Source organism: Adiantum capillus-veneris, chromosome 17, assembly GCF_014529385.1.
Source record: "Adiantum capillus-veneris isolate H3 chromosome 17, ASM1452938v2, whole genome shotgun sequence".
Taxonomy (NCBI): Eukaryota; Viridiplantae; Streptophyta; class Polypodiopsida; order Polypodiales; family Pteridaceae; genus Adiantum; species Adiantum capillus-veneris.
In genome coordinates, this window is record NC_140947.1 from 13,885,597 (window position 1) to 13,909,507 (window position 23,911).

General features: G+C 39.4%; 1 long non-coding RNA gene across 3 annotated transcripts in view; it reads right to left on the reverse strand.

Annotated features, from left to right (window-relative positions):
• Positions 1–902: 902 nt before the first annotated feature.
• The window catches only part of LOC147436835 (uncharacterized), a 44,315-nt gene continuing 21,306 nt past the window's right edge, over positions 903–23,911 (reverse strand). For 2 of the 3 annotated variants that reach the window (XR_015184704.1, XR_015184705.1), the window contains 2 exons: positions 3,167–3,214; positions 903–1,250 (listed from right to left, as the gene is read on the reverse strand). This is a non-coding gene — a long non-coding RNA (uncharacterized LOC147436835). Of the gene's footprint in view, positions 1,251–3,166; positions 3,215–3,317; positions 3,531–23,911 lie in introns of all 3 variants that reach the window. The other variant, XR_015184703.1, reaches the window with a different exon arrangement.

Genomic DNA, 23,911 nt, shown 5'->3' on the forward strand with positions numbered 1-23,911 from the left:
TTTTGGTTTAGAGCTTTTGGCACAAATTTAGATCTTTTGGCTGCAAGTGGAATACAATCTTAACACTAGGTTTGTGTTTCGGTCATTCAAATTATAGTGTGCATGTCAAATCCTAACACTAGTGTGTGTGCGCGCACACACACACACACACACAAAGATCTACCTCATGAGTCTTGAACTCTTCGCGCACACACACACACACACACACAAAGATCTACCTCATGAGTCTTGAACTCTTGATGTGTTCCTCAAGAAACAAATTGTATGCGGGTCGTATGCTCTAAAGTAAAATACCAAGTCACCAAAACCTATGTTCTAGAATCGATATGCCTCCTCCGACACTAGACATGGTAAGAGATTTATCACCACTACTCTCCAAGCTGATCAATATTGTCACATCCCACTCAGCATGACCTAAGACTAACAGTTTCTCCACTCTAAATTTTAGGACAAGCATTCACATATGCCTCATCAATAATTTGTTTCACTATGGCATGTCCTCCTTGTTTTGTTCTAGTCCTCTTCTATAAAAAAAATGTGATGCATTACTGCTAGTAAAATGAGGTTCTTGGTAGGAGCAGTTGAGGTTGACTAGAGTGAGATGTGGTAGACTTCGAAAATGGTTACTGTGCATATGTTTTGTTTAGGTTTAGAAAATAGTTCAAATCTTTTACAAAGAGAGTTTGGAAACACCTTACATAATTTCTTTCCCTGAGTTTGCAAAAAAAAAAGGCTAATTTTGTATATTTCTACATTAGCTTTCTCAAAATCCAAACACGATTTTCCTTTTCCTCTTGCTCTCAAGTGGAAATTTTCAGTTTCAAAGCGGCCTAATTGTAACTTGAGACACGTTTTTTCAAACACTACTTGCAAACAAAAATAATCAAAATTATATAAAACAACCCAACTGTAGCATAATCACGTACAGGTTCCACTACAAGCTAGTTTATAATTACTCAACAAAATCTATTCAAATCCTCTTTGGTTCTGCTCACAAGGTCCTTTGTGGAGCATCACAAGAAAAACTCTGAAGCTCATGCTTGAACCTTGGTTATCCACTAGAGCTTGGGAGGCCTAACCACACCATCACAATTCCACACTGAAACCTTTGCGTATAATTCGGTTACATATAAAAAAGCTTTGCATGTGCAACCGCATAGCTGCTGCTCCGCTTGTGCCACTATGCTCCCTCCTCCTCCCCTATCTCCTGCTGCCATCTCTTGCCTATAATATACCCTCATGCCATCACCCTGTGACACCATGAGTCACCCTTGTATGCATCTTAAGAGATTCTCTCTTATATTCAAATTTTATTCAATAGATACTCTCTATTACAACCTATAAATTTAAAACCTTACCTCTGAATTTTAAATTCAAAGGTGATAATACATACAAAATTTAGTGTAAAAACCTTCAAATATATCCATGTACATCTAAAAAATTTCACATGGAGGTTTTTATCACATCTTGGTAATGTTCATATAAAATTTAACATAGTGTGTAAACCCATCTTCCATACGGAATGGAAGAAGAAACATTAATAGAAGACAATGTATGCAATGTTTGTTAAATAATGAGTTATGCTGTGCTTTCAAAAGTAGTGAAATTTGACATACATATAGCACTATAAAACAAAATAAATTATGAGCAACTTTCAAGTATAGGTATCAAGATGAATTGCTCGTTTATATTCAAGTTCTACATAATTCCATTCCTTCCACTTGTACATATATGTGGTTTTTTCTTGAGGCAAATGATTGCTTTATGCTTCTTGTCTCAATTCAGATTTCTTGAAATTTGAGCTTGACAATATCTGTAGTTCATCTCCTATTAACATTGATTGAAATCAGTGTGTAGTTCATGATTGATTGAAATGCTTTTTTTATACACACATTACCTACAAATGCTGCACCGCCCGCATGCGGGCAACAATCTTTTGATGCACATGCTTGCATGGTCGTTTCCTAAGATGCTCAACAATCAACGGCCCATTTGCCAAGTACTGTGTTAGGCCCCATAATTATAAAAGTTTTCTCATAAGCGGCTCTTTGATCTCTCATGAGTCATCACTTAAAACGTATTTGTTTGCATTGTTTTGAGGATGTGTTTGTGGCCCTAGCCCCTTTCAATGGCTCTAATGTGGAAATTTGTAGCTTTTTCGGTGTTGCTTTTCATCTAAACTTGCCCCACGTCTACTTTAGTAGCATTTGTAGCAAGGTTCAGTAGAGACAATGTATATCACCATGATCCCTTTTTTGGCAAGTTTCTCCTAGTAGCCCAATTATCTTTCCTGAACTTGTAATGAAATCACACTTCATAGAGATGTATTTGACTATCCGGGATGCCCAAGTACTTGTAAGGCAATCTACAATATTTCCTTGGGTACACATAAAAAGAATGCACATACCAAATGAGGGTGCATCATGCCATATATATGCACATATGAATTTAGTTTATAAAGGACGTTGGTTATTTATGCCTATGTGAGTGTGCATACATAATTGTTGAGGCAAATACACTTTTGATCAAAGAGCAATATCTATTTAATCCAAGATTTTCCTTTACATGGTCAAATTGGATCAGGTCATCTTGTGGCGGTCTGGAATCTGGGTCCTGGCCTTTTGTTTTGAAGATATTCGGTTCAAATATTTTAGCATTGGGCTGTCTACCTCGGATTATAAATGAACATGATATGATACCCTATCGTCAATCTGGAGGGTTGGCCTGCTAGCGTAAGTTTAAAGGATCTCGTCAATCTGGAGGGTAAAAAAAAACACCAACCTGCCAAACGATTACAAAACCGAATTATCTGGAAAACACAAAGGCATACATAACCCATTTCATCCACGCCCCAAATAAAAACCAAACTCTGCTCTAAGAAGATCAATGGAAGAACATCTATACTCTAAGGTTCAAATGCAAGTATAGAAACTGCATATCAAGAAAAAAAACCACCCCACATTCCTGGCATTTTCATTAAAACAAGTATTTGGAGAACTTCCAAATCAACCTCACAAAAAACAATAACATTTAAAATGCTCGATGAACCACTACAGAAGCACCCCCACATCCTGGCAGTTTGATTGAAACAAGCATTGAAAGAACTTCGAGTAAAACACACAAAACATAAAGCAATAAAAAAGAAAAACATGCTAGAAGTTCAAACCTTGTAATCAGGATTATCTATTGTTCTAAGAAGTTGCATTCCATAGGCCTACAAAATCCAGAAAGGAGCTTAGCTTTAACCGTTATTACTAGCACAGCCTTTACTCTTAGCATAAACTATAAACTCTAAACCTTTTCATAAAACTATAAACCTTTTCATAAAACTTGATAGAACGATCAAGGTCCCCAACTCTTAGCATGACTTGACAAAGAGGCTCTGGGGTGGGGCCTCTCTATATCAACTCAAATTTGTAGCCATCTGGATCTTCAACAAATGCAATTATAGTACTTCCTCCTTTGACCAGACCTGCTTCTCGAGAAACCTTACCACCCTTGGACTTCACAAGCTCTACAGCTTTGTAAACCTAAATAGCTCCATCAACATAAGAGTATCAGATGCAACGACATTCTTCAGGTAACTAACTAGGGCATCTTTTCAATCATATTATCTTAAATCACAAAGCTTTATAAGTCAACCCACATCTTCAACTGCAATACCAAAATGGCCGAAACCTACTCCTATATCGTATGTATCAACGCCGTAGTCTGCAGAGGAACCATGGCAATCAATGAGCACGGGGTGAAGGAAGTTCAACTCTGCAACAAAATGAGTATCTTCTGGACCATAGCCAAGAAAAGCATTGCGTTTCTAACCTCACAATGACAAAATCATTGTGGCAATCACAAGGGGCACCAACCCTGCAACCGGCATCGACATCAACCCTGGTGAAGACACAGATGCCGTCACTCTCGATGATGGCGATGCGAAAAGTGCAGACGTAGCTATGACATGGTATCGTACATGAAGCTTTTGCGGAAGCTTTTGTTATTATTGCTGACGACTTCAATATGATCAGCATCATCGAAGCCTTCGTAGCATAAGTCTCATAGAGCTCCGTTGCGTCGTGACCACAGTAGGGCAAAGAGGCGAACTTTTCGTTGTGTTTCTAACCTCACAACAACCCGGCACTGGTGCTTCTTCCTCTACCGAGCTCTTCAAGCACACCATTGTCGCCCGCAGAAGACCCCACCTTTGTAGCTATTAATCATTGCCATGTCGTTATTCCCTTTGCTCTTTATGCATTCCATGGGCGCAGAGCAATGCTCCAGAATGCGCATCAGCAATCGCTGTTGAGAATGACTAGTATTTTTCATATCTTGAGCTCACTGTCCATCTGCGTGCGCGCGGACGAACAGTGAGCTCAAACTATGAATGATACATATTGTCACAGAGTGGGTGTAGATTCACATGGGTGGGGAAAATCGTCTCTAGGCTTAGTCTTGAGCTAGTTGGAAATTCAAGAAAATAGATTGAGAAGGGAGGGAAAAAAATTCCTCTTGAATTTTCCTAGAAAAATAGTACGAATATGCAAAAAAATTCAAAAAATGGAGCACTTTTATGTCATAAAAAGATAATCAGGCAGACGGTTGAGCATGCAATCTGTCCGCGCGCGCGGACGGACTGCGTGCTCAACCGTCTATCCAGCTATTTTTTCATGGCATAAAAGCGCTCCATTTTTAAAAAAAATTTGCATATAAAACTATATTTTTCATATTTTTGCATACTCCGTGTGTGTAGATAGTTTGCATGCTCATTGCCCTTGTCGGTTTCTTCTAGAAATTACAACTACTGGAAGGCTATTAGAGGCAGCACAAACTATTGGATGTATAAGGGACGACTTGATGTTTGAGATCACCCAGTAGGGGAGGACCCATTTTTTAAAGCAGAATAACAGGAGATCTTTGGTGTGGGTTTGAAATAAAAAGGAAGACAATGATAGGTGGCTAGGGGAAGGTGACATGGGAGCCATGTGCGTGTCTCTAGGGGGAGGTCAAAGCCCGAGACAATAGGAATTGGTCACAACGAGCGAGCCAAGGTCAAAATCCAAGGGGGAGGAGGTGACTGAGTTTGGAGATAGATCTCTCTCTCTCTCTCTCTCAAACATCTGCACATGCCACAAAATCCCTGCTATGTGTGTGTGTGTGTGTGTGTGTGTGTGTGTGTGTGTGTGTGTGTGTGTGTGTCATGTGGTTGTGCTTGATGAAAGGGGCATTCTCATTGGGAGGAATGTGTGTCTCACACTGCCTAGGAGAAATGCGATAGGTTGTGGCGGAACGGGTAGGAACCATCGTCGCTTGTGAGGGGCTGTCGGACGACATGCTGGTAGGAGATGGGTGGTGCAAGGGAAGATGGCAATAAGCAGGGGGTGGGCTTAATTGGAATGCAAAGGGGAGGAGACACTGGAATTTGAGAATATTCCTACTGATAAAATTGAAATCGAACAAGTTAGTAATTGCTTTTTGTGACACACACATCCATTTTGCTAGGGTCTAGTGAGTGTGTGTGTGTGTGTGTGTGTGTGTGAGAGAGAGAGAGAGAGAGAGAGAGAGAGAGAGAGAGAGAGAGAGAGAGAGAGAGAGAGAGAGAGAGAGAGAGAGAGAACCAAACCAGGTTACTTACACATGATAAACGTGTTTGGGAGGAAATTGTTATGTAGGATGCCAAGGAAAATGGCCTTGAGCTCAATAGAAAGGTAGGTTTCTAACCCTTTTTCCTATCGCTAGAGGATCAAATGGTTTCACATGCACAAGAACAAAGGATAGTTTGTTTGATAACATTAATTTCTCTCAAGTTGATAACTGTTTTTTTAAAACTCAATATGCTCTTGCTACCTGCCTTCATGTTTAAGTTGTTGGCCGTAGTATAGTAGGAATGCTTGAAGTGAAAAGATCAATCAAGAAAGGGTTGCATGCTTGTCCCTACTACCCTTTGCAATTGGTTCACATCCACTTGTATCTTTACATCTTTGTCTCAGCTATACTAAAAATGATCGAACCCTCCAAATGATAATTTCTAAGACTCCATTGTTCATTAGCCTTTCATTTTAGATTCAAATTATGTTGCACGACCAATTAGTCGCCATCATTCTAGAAATGTGCCAGCTTGGAGATTCCTTTGTTACTCACCAAGCTCCCTCCAAAAGGTATTTAAGGATCCTCCTCATAGCTTGGAGATCCAAGGGACCAGTGTAATATGGGGCACTTGAAGTATTTTAAGGTCTCTCTCCATTCTAGTGATGATACCACTTTGTTGCTTTTTTTTAGTATCCCTCCCATGCAAACCCCCATGCTTTCAAAAATTCTTTCTTGGAGCTATAATTCTCTCATGCACTTTAGCCTCCTTGAGACAATGTTTCTCCTTTGTCAACCATATCCCAATCGATCACGACTCCATCTAATTAAAGATCGCCCTTCCTCACAGGGTCAATTTGCAGATGGGCACAAAGGACATAGAAACACAAATGGCGAGATACAGCTATCTGAACCTTTGTGTATTTGCGAGAATCTCTATGGTAGCTTAGTTCAATGATATCATGCTCGAAAGAACTAAGTTTATATATTTAATAGTGTCAACCGTAGAGACAATTGTGCACGTTTAGGAATGGAAACATGCACTACATCAACTACTTGGGTGGTGCCCTCTAGGGGGGAAACAGACTGCTTCCTTTGGCTAAAGCTTCTATATAAGTATAAACATGGTCTTTTTCTTATGAATTGTACACCACCTTTTTAGAAGTGTTGGCTCCTTAAGGCACTTGTAGTGCGTAAGGCTCGTTGTTGATTATGTGTTGAGTTAATATAACATCTTCACTAACAATTGTTAGTATGGATTTTTTTTAAAAAGTTGTTGATAGCCGCAACGAGAATGACATTGCATGCCACTCTAGCAATTGATGGTTTTGATCACTTGATGTAGTTCTAACAAAATTATAAATAAAACATTGAATACATACATAGTGGAATAGAACTGGAATGACAAGATAAATAATCTATGATATCCATCATTTCACACATATGGAAAGAGATGTATACATGTAAGACATGGACTTAGGACTTTAGTTTAAAACTCTTAGGCTTTGACTTTGTATCTTTTTTATGTATTGTCCTACCTAGTAAATTCTCATATAATTTTATACTTTGTATGGTGGGGTGGTTTGCCCCTTCTAGCCGTCTAAAAAAGAATCAGAACACACCAACAAATAAGAAATGTCAAAAAATTGCTACAAGAGTATTTGAAACTAACCTAAATCAATTATGCTTTAATGGGCTAGTAGCATTCAGAAAATATATTTGTTTTAACTTTTCCTTTTTACCTCGATAAAGGAAGACTCTAGACTGTAAATATTGTGACTATCATTTAGAATACCTCAAAGAGCTACCACAATAAGCCATTTTCAATCAAGTCTAAGGGCCCCTCCAAAAGAGAAAGCCATTTGCCTTCAACTAGCTAGATGATGTCTTTTCTCATGTCCTTTGCCTTTCAAAATGGAGAAAGACTCATCTTCAATTGCATCCCATAGTGATTTTAGGTGATAAATCTTGACAATGGAATGACAATCTTACTTGATACCTATCTCCTCAATCTAGTTGTGTGCATATCTCTGGACACTTCTCACCCCTTGTTTGTTACCTTAACATGCTAGATCTCCATTTCTTGCGTTCCTTACGTACATGAGAATTTATTTCCTCAATTTGTTGTCTTTAGAGATAAAAATATGTGCTTTGTAACCACCCTATGCTGCATATTATGGATGAAAAAACCAAAAATATTAATGATGATGACTCGACCCTAGATGAGTATGTTTCCTCTAAAGAGATGGTTGTGTTAGTACATAGACAATTTTTCTCTTTGCAAACAAGGTCACTATCAAGTCAAGGATTCTTTGGAATTTTGTGCTCAATGCCATGCTACCAAATTTGATGCATATGGTCCATTAGATCAACACTCGATCTAATCACATCGTATGTAGATTCTAAAGAAAATGCTGTTATTATTGGGTAACGTGTAACTTCAAAACCTATTATATGAAATATGGGGAGTATATTGTTTGTTTTTAGAGCTCATCAAATTCACTACAATTTAAAAGAAAACAATTCATTACTTTAGCCTAAAACATTGAGAGACGGGACATTGGTGGAAACTAGAAGGCTATGGAAATTGGAAGGTTAAACATGGATTAGGAAAGTGAAGATTAATAATATAGGAAACAAAAAGTCTCATGAAATTGGAAAGTCAAAAAAATTTGTACAACTATGATATTTTTCCAAATTCTACCCACAACTTGAAAAGACCTAAATCTTTTTTTAAAAGCTCTAAATTAGGAGCTCCCAAAAATTAAGCACTCGCTTAAGAGCGCTTAGAGAGTAGGTTATTAGGAGCTTATGACCTTAAGCTTGAGGCTTCCCATAATGTATTGATGGTATGTGAGGTTAAGAGACAATTAAAGATGGCTTAAGAGGTTTTTAATGAAGGCTTAGGAGATTAGAGAGATTTAGGATGGCTTGAGGCCAAAAGGGAGGTTAACAAGCTTAAGAGCTTAAGAGGAGCTTTAGAATTTTTGAGCTTAAGGGCTTATGAGGAGCTTAAGAATTGCTTGAAGATTGTGAGGAGGAGGGAACACCACAACAAGATGATGAGGGGATCTGCAATCGACTTGAACTTTAAACTACCATAACTTCTTCACCGTAGCTCCAATCGACGAGCCGTAAAGACAAGCCGGTAGAGCACATCAAGCATTGCAGTTCTAGGGCACAATACCCCTTTCGTGTCCACTTCAAGCATAACACGTTTTAGCATCATTAAGGCATGTTTTGGCCCTTTCAACCGCATTTGACATACATTCAGCATTGAACTCGGCCTGCAACCATCCCTTAATCATTGTTCATTACACATATAAGCTTCAAAAAAGCTTGATGTGCATTTTTATGGCATCTTTCTTTGCATGGGAATGCACGACATCGGTAATCTATGCAAAGGCGTAAGGATCCATCCTTCTTTTTTTGAAACAAAACAGGGCCCCAGGGAGAAATACTTGGTCAGATGAACCCTTGCTCGATTAGTTGTCAAAGCTGTTCTTTGAGTTCTATGGCTTTGGGTAGAGACATTTTGTAAGGTCTTTTGGAAATAGGTTCACTACCTAGAACCGTTTCTATCTCATGGTCTATGTTCCTTGGGGGAGGTAAATTTGAGAGGTCCTCTGGAAACACATCTGAAAATTTCTTAAGCCACTCCGAAAGTTGGTTAGCCTCTGAATCTTTGGCTTTGTTTAGTTTGACCATGAAGATTTATTGTCCCTACATAGACTTTTAATAAGTCTACTAGCCTTAACTAGATGGGCTTTTGGCTTCTTCCGATTACGTCCCTTAACTAAAATTTCCTCCCCTAGCTCATTCCTAAAGGATAACCTCGGCACAGTGAATGTGTGCTTGATTTTTGATTAGCCAATCCATTCCCAAGATACCATTGTAGATTCCAACAGATAGGGTGAAAAAGTAAGATGAGGTAGAAACTCCTCCTAATTCAAATTCTACTTTTTCGGTTGAATGTTGAGAAAGGAATTCTTTTTCGTTTGCTAATTGCACTACCATTCTTTTGTTTGGGTATTGATTCAACTTAAGCTTCCTTAAACATTTTGGAGAAAGAAAAGAATGGGGGCTACCACAATCTATAAGTAATTCAAACTTTTCACCTTGTCGATTTGTTGTAGTTTGAATGATCGCATATTGTTGGCGTGCTCCAGGATTGTCAATTGTGGCAAACAAGGATGTTGCTCTTTCATCTTCCTCATTTATTAGAGTAGGCTCTCCTACTGCTGCATAAGCTTGGGCACCTCTTGCACTTCCTCTTCCTCTTCCCCTGCCGCCACGTCCTCCATTTCTTCCTCCTCTTTGTAAGTTACCCTGGTTGACTTGAGGTTGGCGGTTAGGCCTAGTCGTAGCTCTATGCTCTAACCCTTGGGGACAGTTTCGCTTATAGTGTCCTATCTAACAGCATCTATAACATCTTATATCAAGGAAAGTTTGATTCGGAGTTGTTGCAGCAGTTACTGTATGTATTACAGGGTTTCTAGGTATTACAGGATGGTATAGAATATTCATCAAAGATTATGCACTCATTGCTGCACCCTTGACTTAGATACTCAAGAAATCCTCTAAGCTTACATGGGAGAGGGAACAAGAAGATTTTTTCCAACAACTGAAACAATACCTCACCTCTGCTCCCGTACTCAAGCTACCAGATTTTACTCAAGATTTTGAGGTGGTAACGGATGCAAGTGGACTTGTTGTAGGAGGAGTCTTAACACAGGAAGGCCGACCAGTTGCCTACACTTCCAAAAAATTAAGACTTCATGACTTGAACTATCCAACTCATGACTGTAATTTTTAGTTGTTATACATGCCCTCAAGTTATGGAAACATTATCTATTGGGACGCCAATTTCTGTTGATCACTAATCACCAGAGTCTAAAATGCATTTTTTCCCAACCAACCCTTAACATGAGACAAAGATACTAGATAGAACTTCTTCAGGAATACAATTTCCAAATAAAATATAGACCTGGAAAGGAAAATGTGGTTGTCGATGCCCTTAGTAGAAAAGCCTTCCTTGGAGCCATCTCCATGACCAACAACCCAATATTGAATAAGGTGAGGGAATGCTCACAGAAAGATGACTCATATCTTCAATCATTCAAATTTGCAGCCAGGAAGATGTAACATAAAGGGAAAAATCCCTAGTTAAGGACCATTCTATGGAGGATGGCCTTCTTTACTACAAACATTGACTTTACATTCCTAAGGATACCTCCTTAAAGCAGTTAATTATTCATGAAGGTCATGATATTCCAGTATCAGGACACCTGGGATATGCAAAAACTCTTAATACTTTGAGGAAAATCTACTTCTGGACCGGAATGAAGAGGGATGTACTTCAATAAATCAGACAATGCCTCTCTTATCAAAGAAACAAGGCTAAACGAGTGATGATGCCAGGAAAGATGTAACTCTTAGACATACCTCAAATGAAGTGGGAATTCATTAGCATGGACTTTGTCACGGGTCTTCCTACGGTTCAGGGAGGTTATGAATCCCTAATGGTAGTCGTGGATATGCTTACTAAAGCATCTCATCTACTACTTGTAAAAACCACTTACACCGCATCGGATATAAGCCGAATCTTTGTTAAAGAGATCTTTAGACTACATGGGCTTCCAAAGAGAATTATCAGTGACAGGGATGAAAAGTTTTCTTCCAAGTTTTGGAAGGCTCTATTTGAAGCTTTAGGAACACAACTGTGCTTCAACTCTGCATATCATCCTCAGACAGATGGTCAGACAGAACGAATAAACCAAGTAATTGAAGATATCCTCAAGCTTATTGCAGTAGAGAACCCTGCAAGTGGATTCAATTTCTTGCCTTGGTAGAATTTTGCCTATAACTCATCTTTCCATAAAAGCATTGGGATGTCACCTTTCAATGCTCTATATGGGAATGAATGCATATGACCATTGAATTTTTTTGACCCGACTATATGGGTAGGAAGCCTCCAAGAAAATGGAATCCCAAACCAAAGCCATACGACAAGATATTCAGGTAGGTAAGGATCGTCAAAAGAATTATGCATACCAAAAACGATCCGAACAAATTTTCAAACAAGGAGACAAGGTTTTTCTTCAATTGCGTCCAAAAAGAAGTAATCTATCTTTGGGAAACTTAGTCCTTATGAAATAATCAAGGTCCTCAGTGATCAAGCCTACAAATTAAAGCTGCCTGAACACATCAAAGTTCATGATGTATTTCATGTCAGCCTATTAAAACCATACATCCCAAATCCCAACCATGCATTGGGGGATGAATAGATTGTAATGCAACAACAAGGAGTGTTGGAACTTTAGCCAAATTGTATCTTGGAAACTAGAAAAAGAACTCTTAGAAATAGAGTAATCAGGGAACATTTGGTAAAGTGGAGAGATTATCCCACTGAAAATTCCACTTGGTAAGATGAAACCTCTCTTCTCAAAGACTTTCCCAATTTTGGTTCAAATGAGGGCATCTCAAATTCTTAAGTTGGGGTGATTGTAAGATCTCCACCTTTCTAGCTGCCGGGAATGAACTCAAAGCTTTAGGAGAAAGCATTGGTCATACAAACAGGTAAAAACACTATCTCAAAAGAATTAAAAAAGGTAATTTTGGAATCTTAAGCACAGCAAACCCAGGGCTAGAAATTTTAAGAATTAAGTTTGGACAAAAATTGACCCCTCTAGTCACCCGAAAGATTCAATGTCAATTAATTTGCTAAGAACAATTGGATGGTTGCAATAATTATTTAAGCATAGACTTTTACTAAGGCCTAGAAAATTGGCAGGGTTGATTTTTTTTATCAAGCAGGCTGTGGGAGGAGATAGCAAGAGATGCCAAGCACTAATTTAGCACCAGATGGTGCCTTCTTGAGGATGGGGGATGCTTGAGTAGCAAGGAACGGCCAGATGCAGCCAGAGAGAGCCTGTGTGTGCCTGAAAAACTATAAATAGGACCCTAGGCCTCTCATTTTCACTTAGAGTCAGAGACCTGGCCATTTCTCTCTCACATAAAAAGAAACTCTACTAAAAAATAACAAGAGAGAAAAAACTCTTGTAGTGGAATTTGCCTATTCAATTTGAGAGTAGCGGAATTTAATGAGAGTACTTTCAAGAAATGATTTTGTGAGCATAGCGGGTAGACATAATTGAAGATAGCAACATACTCATAGCAATTAGTTAACTTGGCATAGACAATACTTTTGCAAGAGAGAGAACTTAGAGAACATGACAACAGTTGAGGACCGGATTTATGTGGAGCCGGTCCCCCCTCCAATAGGCATTTGTATTATGATTTCTCCCATAAAGAGAGAGACTTGTTACAATACAGTCTTTGTGTTCCTTGTGACCTAGGTGATGCCATGAAGATGGAAGGCTTCATGCATCACAAACATAACATAAACTTGAAGAAAGATTTAACTATCCCAAGCCTCAGTCCCAAGACCTCAAACACCTTCGAAGGTGGAGAGAGCTAGCAGGGAATGAGGGTAGGGAAGAGGAAGAAGAAACATTTCGTAGGAGAAAGAATTAGTTCCTCACTTATCATACTCTTGTTGCTAGCATACATAATAGCATAGTAATTAAGAAGAAGGAGATGGCAAGCTTAAGCATTGAAGCATGGCTCTTGGTTGGATTTGCACTCCATAGCCAAGAGTGTTGGTGTAGGCTCTCAACCTCTACTTGCTTGGAGAAGGAGAGGGAGCTCTTGCACTTTGCATAGTACACAATGAGAGTGCTTGTGAGTGTGTGTGGGTGAGTATACCCCCTAAGCACCCCCCTAGCTTGCTTGGGTCGACCCCCCCTTGTAGCTCATGCTTGAAGCTCATTGGACCCCTCCAGGCCTAGCCAATCACAAGCAGAAGCCATTACAAGCAACAGGGATAGCCTTGGGACAAGTGTCCCCCTTTCCCCTTTGAGAGAGAGGACTTGATAAATGCAAAAACAATTAGATAATTCAAGTAATTTATCATTGGACCCCTTTGAAGCCTAGCCAATAGGCTTCAAGCAACACATGAAGGTAACATGGGTAGGGACCTGACATGTGTCCTTGCTGCCTCTTCAAGCTGGGGCTTCCCTTGTGAGTGTGAGTGTGTGTTCTCTCTCTAATCCCTAGGAAAAGGGCTCGCCCCCCCTCTTGTAGGGATGCTTTTGACTTTAGGAGCTCAAGCACCTTAGTCATCAAGCATGACAAAGCACTTGGACTAGGGGGTATTCCCACAAGCATCTCAGGCAAGCATGTCAAGGCACCTCAAGCACCTTAATCAAGCGGCAAGTCAAGCACCTCAAGCATGGAGTAAGTCAAGCACCTCAAGTACCTTAATCAAGCACCTCAAGCAGGACAAACACCTCGAGCTTGGGCCGGGTTCCCACCTCAAGCTCAGCCCTAGCTTACCTAAGGTCAAAGGACTTTTACACACATTATTGGAGGTCTTCAATGAAGCTAACCCTAAGGTCTTATGCTCCATTGGTTAGCCTTGCTCTTGATAGACCATCTCCCATTTGGGCCCCTTTACTATTGGCCCCGTGTTGAGATAGATCTATAAGCACATATCTATATCTTAACACTTGTTCCCGTTTATTCTCCCACATTAAGTGATCAATTTAATATGAGAAAATCATTTGGGTTGGTTAGATATTAGATTTTATGACATTACCTCTCTCTTGAAATCATAGTCGTCCTCGACTATGAGGTAGAAGAGATAAAGCCTTAGTCATTAGTCAATCGTACTTAGCGGGTAAAGGATCCCTTTTTTACCCTACGACATCTTTCCAAGATGGATGACTAATCCATTTGGTGCTTGGGAGACATAGCTGCCGCAAGCATGTCTGCTCTTTAGTCCATTTCATTCTCCCAAAGTAGAGTGACAAATTCTACTTGGTGTTTGAGAGACGTCGTCGTCGCAAACATGATTCTAAGCATGCATACTAATTAAATTTGTGCACAATTAAAAAGAGGACTAGTCTTATAAGACAAAAACATGAGTCATTTAAAAGAAATTTATACATTTGCTTACTCTAATGTAGCATTGTAAGCATTGACAAGGTTCATACTATCCTTAAGTTGTACTCCTTGCATCCATCTAGCATCTTCAAAAGGATAATTTTTGAACTTAATAAGATACCGTCGGATTATCTTACCATGTCGTAGTACCTTGTCTTCATGCCGAAGGACAGCTTCGGGTTGTAGCACCTCTTCTTGGTCTTCAACTTCGGGAGGATCTTCAATAATTGGTTCAGTTGGTGGATCTCCTTTGTAGGGCTTAAGTAGGCTTACATGAAAGGCATTGTGTATAAGCCAATGGTTGGGCAACTTGAGTTGATAAGCCGTCTCAGTGATGGGCTTCAAGATTTGGAAAGGACCATAGTATCTTTTTGCTAGTTTAGCATAATACTTTTGATGGCCTGTAGGATTTTTTCCCGTCGTTTGTCTTAATCGAGCCTTAGGAAACTTGAGTAAGACCCAATCATTTTCTTTGAACATTAAGGCTCTTCTGTGCTTATCAGCAGCAGCTTTTTGCCTTTGTTGAGAGATGGCTATAGCCTCCCTAATCTTTTGAAAAGATTCTTGTAGGTCACGGCTATACTCATCGGCGGCGAAGATCTTCCCATGTACTTTGAGTAGCAAGGGACTTTTAGGTCTCCCCTCTATGATCTCGAAAGGTGCTTTCCCCGTAGAAGTATGTACAGTATTATTGTATGCATACTCTACTAGAGGTAAATACTTTTCCCATTGTGAGCATTGATCTACTTCGGTAACATAAGTCTTGAGTAGATCGAGTATCGTAAGATTGGCTATCTCACTTTGGCCATCCGTTTGTGGGTGATAGGCCGAAGAGAAATTCAATCTTGTTCCTAGATTTTCAAAGAGACCTTTCCAGAAATTACTGGTCATTCTAGGATCTCTATCTGACACAATGGATGTGGGTAATCCATGGTGCTTGAAAATCTGAGATATGAAGAGAGTTGCCATTTGATGTGCCTTAATAGTCTTTTTGACAGGAATAAAATGTGCTTGCTTGCTAAACCTGTCGACTATTGTCCATATTCCTGTATTCCCATGGATAGACTTGGGTAATCCAAAGGTGAAATCCATGGATATACTCTCCCATGGTGAATTTGGAATAGGCAATGGCTAGAGTAATCCAGGTTGCTTCCCTCTATCATACTTGGTCTTTTGGCATACTACACATTTTGAAACATACTCTTGTATGTCCACTTTCATGGTAGGCCAATAGAAATACGTCTCTACTCCTCGGAGAGTAGGTTGAATACCTCTATGCCCTGCATATGGAGGAGCATGGGATTCATACATAACCTTCTCACGAAGGGAATGGGTAACACATAGCCTATTTCCGTGGAGAAGATAACCATCCTGCAAGGTGAATGGTTCCTCTTTCTTCCCCAAAGCAAGGGCTGACATTATGTCTCTAAAGTCAGGGTCAATAGCATACTCATCTATCATAGAGGATAGATCATTGTGAGTAGCTATAGACACCGCATTAACTTTTGGTCTTCGTGAAAGTGCATCGGCAACTTGATTGTGCTTACCAGCTATGTGAGCAATATGGAAATTAAATTGCGAAAGAAAATTTGCCCACCTCATTTGTTTGTCGGAAAGCTTGGTTTGCGTCATGAAATACTTGAGACTTTGGTGGTCGGTTCGTAGGATAAATGGAGTCCCCATTAGGTAGTGCTTCCATGTGTCTAGGGCATGTAGAACAGCTAAAAGCTCTTTCTCATAAATGCCCAAGGCTCGTTCATCACTATTGAGCCTTCGTCTCTCATATGCTATGGCATGCCCTTCTTGAAGCAAAACCGCTCCAAGGCAATCACCACACGCATCACATTGGACCTCAAATGGCTTTGAGAGATCCGGAAGCACGAGGACTGGTTGGGAAGTAAGCTTCTCTTTGAGTTTTTCAAAAGCATTTTGCTCCTTAGCAGTCCATACAAACTTAACGTTCTTCTTTGTTAAGTCGTGTAGTGGTCCTGCTACTTGAGAGAATTTTGCTATGAAGCGTCTATAGTATGCACACATACCAATAAAGCTTCTTAGCTCATGTAGATTCCTTGGGTTAGGCCATGATTTTATTACCTCTAACTTTGATGGATCCATACGAATACCATCGTGAGAGATAATATGACCTAGATATTGAATCTCTTGAAGGAAGAATTCACTTTTCTTTTGGTTGAGAAAAAGTTTGTTCTCCCTCAAGGCTTGAAAAATCACTTGGAGATGTTGCTTATGTTCCTCCAAAGATTTGGAGTAGATGATGATATCATCAAAGAACACTCCAGTGAATTTACGATATGGTCTAAAAAATTTCTCCATGAGACGGTTGAAAGTAGCTGGTGCATTAGTCAAGCCAAAAGGCATGACTAGATATTCATAAAGACCAAATGTTGTGCGAAACGCGGTCTTTAGGATATCTTCATCCACTATCCTTATTTGATGATAGCCACTCTTAAGGTCAATCCTACTGAAGTAGGTAGAGCCTTGTAGCTTATCAAACAGATCTTCTACCCGAGGCACGGGAAATCTGTTTTTGATAGTGATATGGTTTAGTGCTCGATAGTCCACACACATACGGTATGTACCATCTTTCTTTTGCACTAAAAGGACTGGAGAACAAAAGGGAGAGGAACTAGGCCTCACCATCCCTTTGTCTACCAATTCCTGTACTTGCCTCATAATCTCCTCTTGTTGAGCTTGTGAGACTTGATAAGGAGGTTTGTTAGGCGGTGAGCTTCCTGGAAGGAGCTCAATACGATAGTCATCATCCCCTCGTTTTGGAGGTAGGTCCATAGGGATATCATCGATGAACACATCTTGGAATCCTTTTAGAAAAGTAGACAAGTCTAACTCTTCTTGATTCCTATCATTTTCATTTGATGAAACATTATTAGCTTTTAGAGACTCTTTGACATAAATCATGTAGGCAGAAACTGAGCTCTTCATTGATTTATCAAAAGAAAGAGGATTTACAAGTGGAATAGTGCGACCACGCTCACTAGCATCTATATACATGTTCTTTTTCTGTAGGTGAAGTAAATTCTCCTTTCAGGGAACTTCATGTTGGCAGCCATGCGATCAAACCATGGTGCCCCTAGGATCACATCCTGATGTTGGAGAGGAGAGATGAAGAAGTCTTCTTTGTTGACATAGCTTTGGACATGAAGCCTCAAGTTCCCAATCAAGGGAGTAACGGAGGCTTGTTGTCCCTTGAAAGCTGCATCATCTGTTACTATATCTCCCATCTCAAAAGCTTGAATGCCCAACTTGGTGGCCAACTCTATTGATATGAAGTTGAGAGTAGAGCCAGGGTCAAACAAGATGAAGGCATCATGCTCTCTTACCTTTCCCCACACATACGAAAGTGATGATCCTTTGCAATGAGCATCCTCTTTTGGAGCTTCGATGGTGGAAGCCCTAGGAGTCTCATTGCGAGTATTCTTCTTGGGGCAAGAACGATAGCCATGTCCTTGCTCCCCACACTTGAAACACTTACGGTCCTTGCGAAAAGCTTCAAGCTCTTCAGGAGAGAGTTTGTTTTTACCTTTGTAAACTCCCTTCTCCTTGGACCGATTGTTGTTGTTGTTATTGTTGTTGTTGGAAGTGCCTTGGGAATTATTTTGAGCATTGGATTTCCCCTTTGCATCATTTTTATCTTTGTTTTCCATGGGCTTGACATTACGTCTAGCCCCTTGATGGAAATTGATGCGTGAAGCAACCATGGTGTGGTGGATTACTTTGGTAATAGTACCGGGCCGTTGAGAGTTGATGTATTCGGCCATCTCTTCAGGTAATCCCGCACAGAATTGCTGTCTTTGCTCGGCAAAGTCTATCTTTTGAAAGACAGTAGCTTTGAGATGTAAATCCCAAAACTTGTCTACATACTTGTTGATAGACTCATGAGAGAGAAGCTTCAAGCCGCGCCATTCGGTAAGAAATTTATCTTTAGTATCACTTGGAAGAAATTGCTTCATGATGGAAACTCGTAGAGTTTTCCATGTCTTTGGGGCTTCTCCACTGCCACGAAGGCTAGCCCACCATTGACGAGCTGATTTTTGGAAGTGCATAGCTACATGGCGTAGCTTGGAGGACTCTGTGAAGCCCTCGTCCCCAAAGGCCGCATCAAATTGCTGGATGAAGGCCAACACTTTGTCGGTAGCACCAAAGGTGCCATCATAGGTGAGAAAAGAGATACTCTTTCCTCCCTCCTTGAACTTCTTTAGCTTTTGTGACCTTCGCCATGCAGGAAATGATTTGCGATGTCCTCCCCTCTTGTATTCTCTAGGAGAATAGCCATAACTTTCATCGGAAGAGGAGGAAGGTGAAGAAGAAGGAGAAGAGGGTGACCTCTTCCTAGCCCTTTTCTCCTTTGTTTCCTCTCTTGCCTTTCAGAGTGATGAGGAGAAGGACTATAGGTTGCTCGTTTCCTCTTGGGAGGAGTAGGCGATCGTCTGGACCACCGTCTTCGTGGAGCCACATCTTCAAAAGAACTTAGACTGTCATTGCTTTCTTTCTCTTTGGATTCCTCCTCTCGAATGGGAGAGAGTCTTCTTTTGGGGGTCTCTTCAAGAGGCCTCCTAAGCTCTCTCTCCTCTGGGAGAGGAAGGGAAATTCCATAAGCACGAAGTTGTTGATTAACTTCGGCTTGCAAAACAGGGTTGCCCATAGCTTGTTGCAACCTAGTGACGAGATAATTCACAAACATGGGAGCATCATCATTAGCACCTTCATGTGCAAAATCAAAGCTATCAATGTTCATTCTACTCTCTTGATTATTGTCAGCCATGTTAACAAAATTTATGTTTATACTTAGTGTATGCTTTGGCAATACAAAACCTTAGTTGCCACTCCTCTTAGCCTTTGAAAATCGGCTCTTAAGTATCTACACCCACGGCTCAAAGTGGTTAATTATAGAGAGTAGAGGAGTAGGTCTAACATAGCAGAGTTGCCAAGGGCTAGCTCCTTTCGGACTTCTTATGGCTCAATAATGGTAAAGCCGTAGGCAAGTCTAAAAAGACTCCATTATTAAGTCCAAAGCTCCCGAGGTGTGCACCATCCCCCACATAGTGGGCTTAACAAAACCGATATTAGATCCCAGTTCCACTTACTCTATTATAATTAACAACATCAACCATTTATAGGCTACTTAAGGACCTCTCTTCTTAAGCAAGAAAAGAGAAACCAAATGCTTTGATACCAATGTAATGGAATTTTCCTATTCAATTTGAGAGTAGCGGAATTTAATGAGAGTACTTTTAAGAAATGATTTTGTGAGCATAGCGGGTAGACACAATTGAAGATAGCAACATACTCATAGCAATTAGTTAACTTGGCATAGACAATACTTTTGCAAGAGAGAGAATTTAGAGAACATGACAACAGTTGAGGACCGGATTTATGTGGAGCCGGTCCGCCCTCCAATAGGCATTTGTATTATGATTTCTCCCATAAAGAGAGAGACTTGTTACAATACAGTCTTTGTGTTCCTTGTGACCTAGGTGATGCCATGAAGATGGAAGGCTTCATGCATCACAAACATAACATAAACTTGAAGAAAGATTTAACTATCCCAAGCCTCAGTCCCAAGACCTCAAACACCTTCGAAGGTGGAGAGAGCTAGCAGGGAATGAGGGTAGGGAAGAGGAAGAAGAAACATTTCGTAGGAGAAAGAATTAGTTCCTCACTTATCATACTCTTGTTGCTAGCATACATAATAGCATAGTAATTAAGAAGAAGGAGATGGCAAGCTTAAGCATTGAAGCATGGCTCTTGGTTGGATTTGCACTCCATAGCCAAGAGTGTTGGTGTAGGCTCTCAACCTCTACTTGCTTGGAGAAGGAGAGGGAGCTCTTGCACTTTGCATAGTACACAATGAGAGTGCTTGTGAGTGTGTGTGGGTGAGTATACCCCCTAAGCACCCCCCTAGCTTGCTTGGGTCGACCCCCCCTTGTAGCTCATGCTTGAAGCTCATTGGACCCCTCCAGGCCTAGCCAATCACAAGCAGAAGCCATTACAAGCAACAGGGATAGCCTTGGGACAAGTGTCCCCCTTTCCCCTTTGAGAGAGAGGACTTGATAAATGCAAAAACAATTAGATAATTCAAGTAATTTATCATTGGACCCCTTTGAAGCCTAGCCAATAGGCTTCAAGCAACACATGAAGGTAACATGGGTAGGGACCTGACATGTGTCCTTGCTGCCTCTTCAAGCTGGGGCTTCCCTTGTGAGTGTGAGTGTGTGTTCTCTCTCTAATCCCTAGGAAAAGGGCTCGCCCCCCCTCTTGTAGGGATGCTTTTGACTTTAGGAGCTCAAGCACCTTAGTCATCAAGCATGACAAAGCACTTGGACTAGGGGGTATTCCCACAAGCATCTCAGGCAAGCATGTCAAGGCACCTCAAGCACCTTAATCAAGCGGCAAGTCAAGCACCTCAAGCATGGAGTAAGTCAAGCACCTCAAGTACCTTAATCAAGCACCTCAAGCAGGACAAACACCTCGAGCTTGGGCCGGGTTCCCACCTCAAGCTCAGCCCTAGCTTACCTAAGGTCAAAGGACTTTTACACACATTATTGGAGGTCTTCAATGAAGCTAACCCTAAGGTCTTATGCTCCATTGGTTAGCCTTGCTCTTGATAGACCATCTCCCATTTGGGCCCCTTTACTATTGGCCCCGTGTTGAGATAGATCTATAAGCACATATCTATATCTTAACACTTGTTCCCGTTTATTCTCCCACATTAAGTGATCAATTTAATATGAGAAAATCATTTGGGTTGGTTAGATATTAGATTTTATGACACTCTAGTTGATTATCACCGATAATTAGCCTAATCTCATTTTAATTAGTAAAATTATGTTAAATTATCTCTATTTTCTTAATTTATCTAATTAGCTAAGAAGATTAAACTTCTTTACATTATAAATTAATTTATTAACTCTTAATATTCTATTGACTACTTAGATTAAGATTAGGGATATTAATCTAATTTATTATCAAACCATATTAGGATTGAATTTAATCTTTTTATTATTAAATTAAGGATAATTGTACTAATTAAGCTTAGATTAGTACAAGATAATTATCAAAGCTTTATTAGGGTGTTAAGAAGCTAGAAAAATTATATCATAATTTTTTTATTAGCTCTTGTAATTAATTAGATAGAAATTAGCTGCTTTTAATAAAAAACTAATAAAAAACCTACTTAATTAACTCAAATATTCCTACATTAATTATCATAGATAGTAAAAATTGTTAGAAACATAGAGTAATTACCTCATTAACATAAAATTAGTCTAAGTAATTAATTAAGCTAAAATAGACTGATTTTAGCTAAAACTAAATAGGGGAAATCAGCTAATCAAGTTAGATAATTATGTGTCATTTATCAAAGTTAGTATACATCATAATTAAGATGTGATAACTAGCTTATGGTTAGAAAGTTAATCTAGCTATTTAATTAAGCCAAAATAGATTAATTTTAGCTAAAACTAAATAAGGAAAATTAGCTAATCAAGCTAGATAATTATGTGTTATTTATAAGACTTAGTATACATTATAAGTAAGTGATGATAATTAGCTTATGGTCAGATAATTCATCTAGCTATTTAATTGAGCCAAAACAAATTGATTTTAGCTAAAACTAAATAGGAGAAATCAGCTGATCAAGTTAGATAGCCATGTGCGACTTATCAAAGCTACTATACATCATACGTAAGCCATCAGAATTAGCTTATGGTTAAAAATTTAATCTAGCTATTTAATCGAGCCAAAATAGATTGATTTTTGCTAAAAATAAAAAGGAAAAATTAGATAACTAACTTGGAAATTACAAGGTAATTAGGAGAGTTAGAAAATATCATTATCTATCTGTGATAATTATATCATAATTAGTTAAATAGTTTAAGTTAGTGCAGTAAATAAAAAACTCTATTTTAAGCTTAAATTTAATTAAGATAAATAGAAATTACTGTTAAAAGTCTCTAAGAAAACTACTAGAAGTATAAACCATTGATATGAAGCCGAGGAAATTCAATCTTTAAGAGATAGTGAATATAATAAATATTAAGAAAAAAAATCATATTTCAAGCTTAATAAAGATGGAGAAATTAGAAAAAATATGTAGAAATTCATAAGGAAATCAAGTTTGGGAGCTTAGAAAACCCTTAAGGAAGCTTTGATAAAGTTATCTTGTCCATATAAGTAATTAAGAAATTACTACGTTAAAAAATTATCCTCTAGGACTACAAATTTAACCTTAATTGGATTAAAATGAGGAACTAGATTAAATTTCTAAGGTTAAGTCAAGTTTTTGGATGATTTACCTAATAAATAGACGTCTTTTTTTACAAGGATAAAAAGTGATGGCACCAAAAAGGACCCGAGCCAATCCTGAATCTGATAATGAGGATAGTGTTCCTAAAAGAGCTAGAGTGTTGCATGCCGACGAGGCCGGGCCTAGTAGTAGGTCTACTGATGAGAGCATTCAAGCCCCGGCATTGCAACAAATGCCCGACCAGTCCCAGGTCGGTCTTCGTTGTAATTAAGTTTAAATAATTCATATTTTCTAGGAAGGAATTGTTTGGGATTGGTTGACTTAGGAAAGAATGATTGGTCATCCTTAAGACAACTTGTCTCAAGACACCTCTGATTCCTTGGAATATTTTCACTTCAAGTGATGAGTAATGATGGCTTGTCGGCCATGGATGACTCAGTTTTCCCCGTGTACGTGGAGTCTGTACCTCCTACATGTGTATGTTTGTGGATATTGGTTTTGCCGTATGGGCACCCCAAAATGTGGGTGATGGGTTTCCACCATGTTTATAAATAAGGAAGGGTGCTATTTGTTTCACCCATGTATAGGTGTGCTTGAGACAAGTGGAGTACGTATCAGGTTTTCAAGATATACTATAAGTGATCGTACCTTGTCTTAAGTCTAAAGATGTTTGTTTTCAATGTTGATTTCAATGACTTGTTTTGATGAATTATTGTGACATAGAGTTAAAAGGGAATCCATTATTTTAAATGTTAAGACACGTGTGGTAGTAATTAGGAAAAAAAGGATCATGTGTAAGTGTGGGGTGGTAAGTGGGGATTGACTAAGGTTGTCAATCATGGACGGGTGGACCCGATGAGTCAGGTAACTATCCACTCCCGCCTATTAGAAACATTTAGCAAGCTTCTCCAATTGGAAGAGGAGTTCACCAACGGCTGTGCCCTCACATCTGCTAGGGGGGAAAAAGCATTGGTTGAGAATACCTTAGCCCAAATTGTGGAAGTTATAGGGCTGAAACAGTCTTAGCGTTTTTAGATGTTGTCCCAT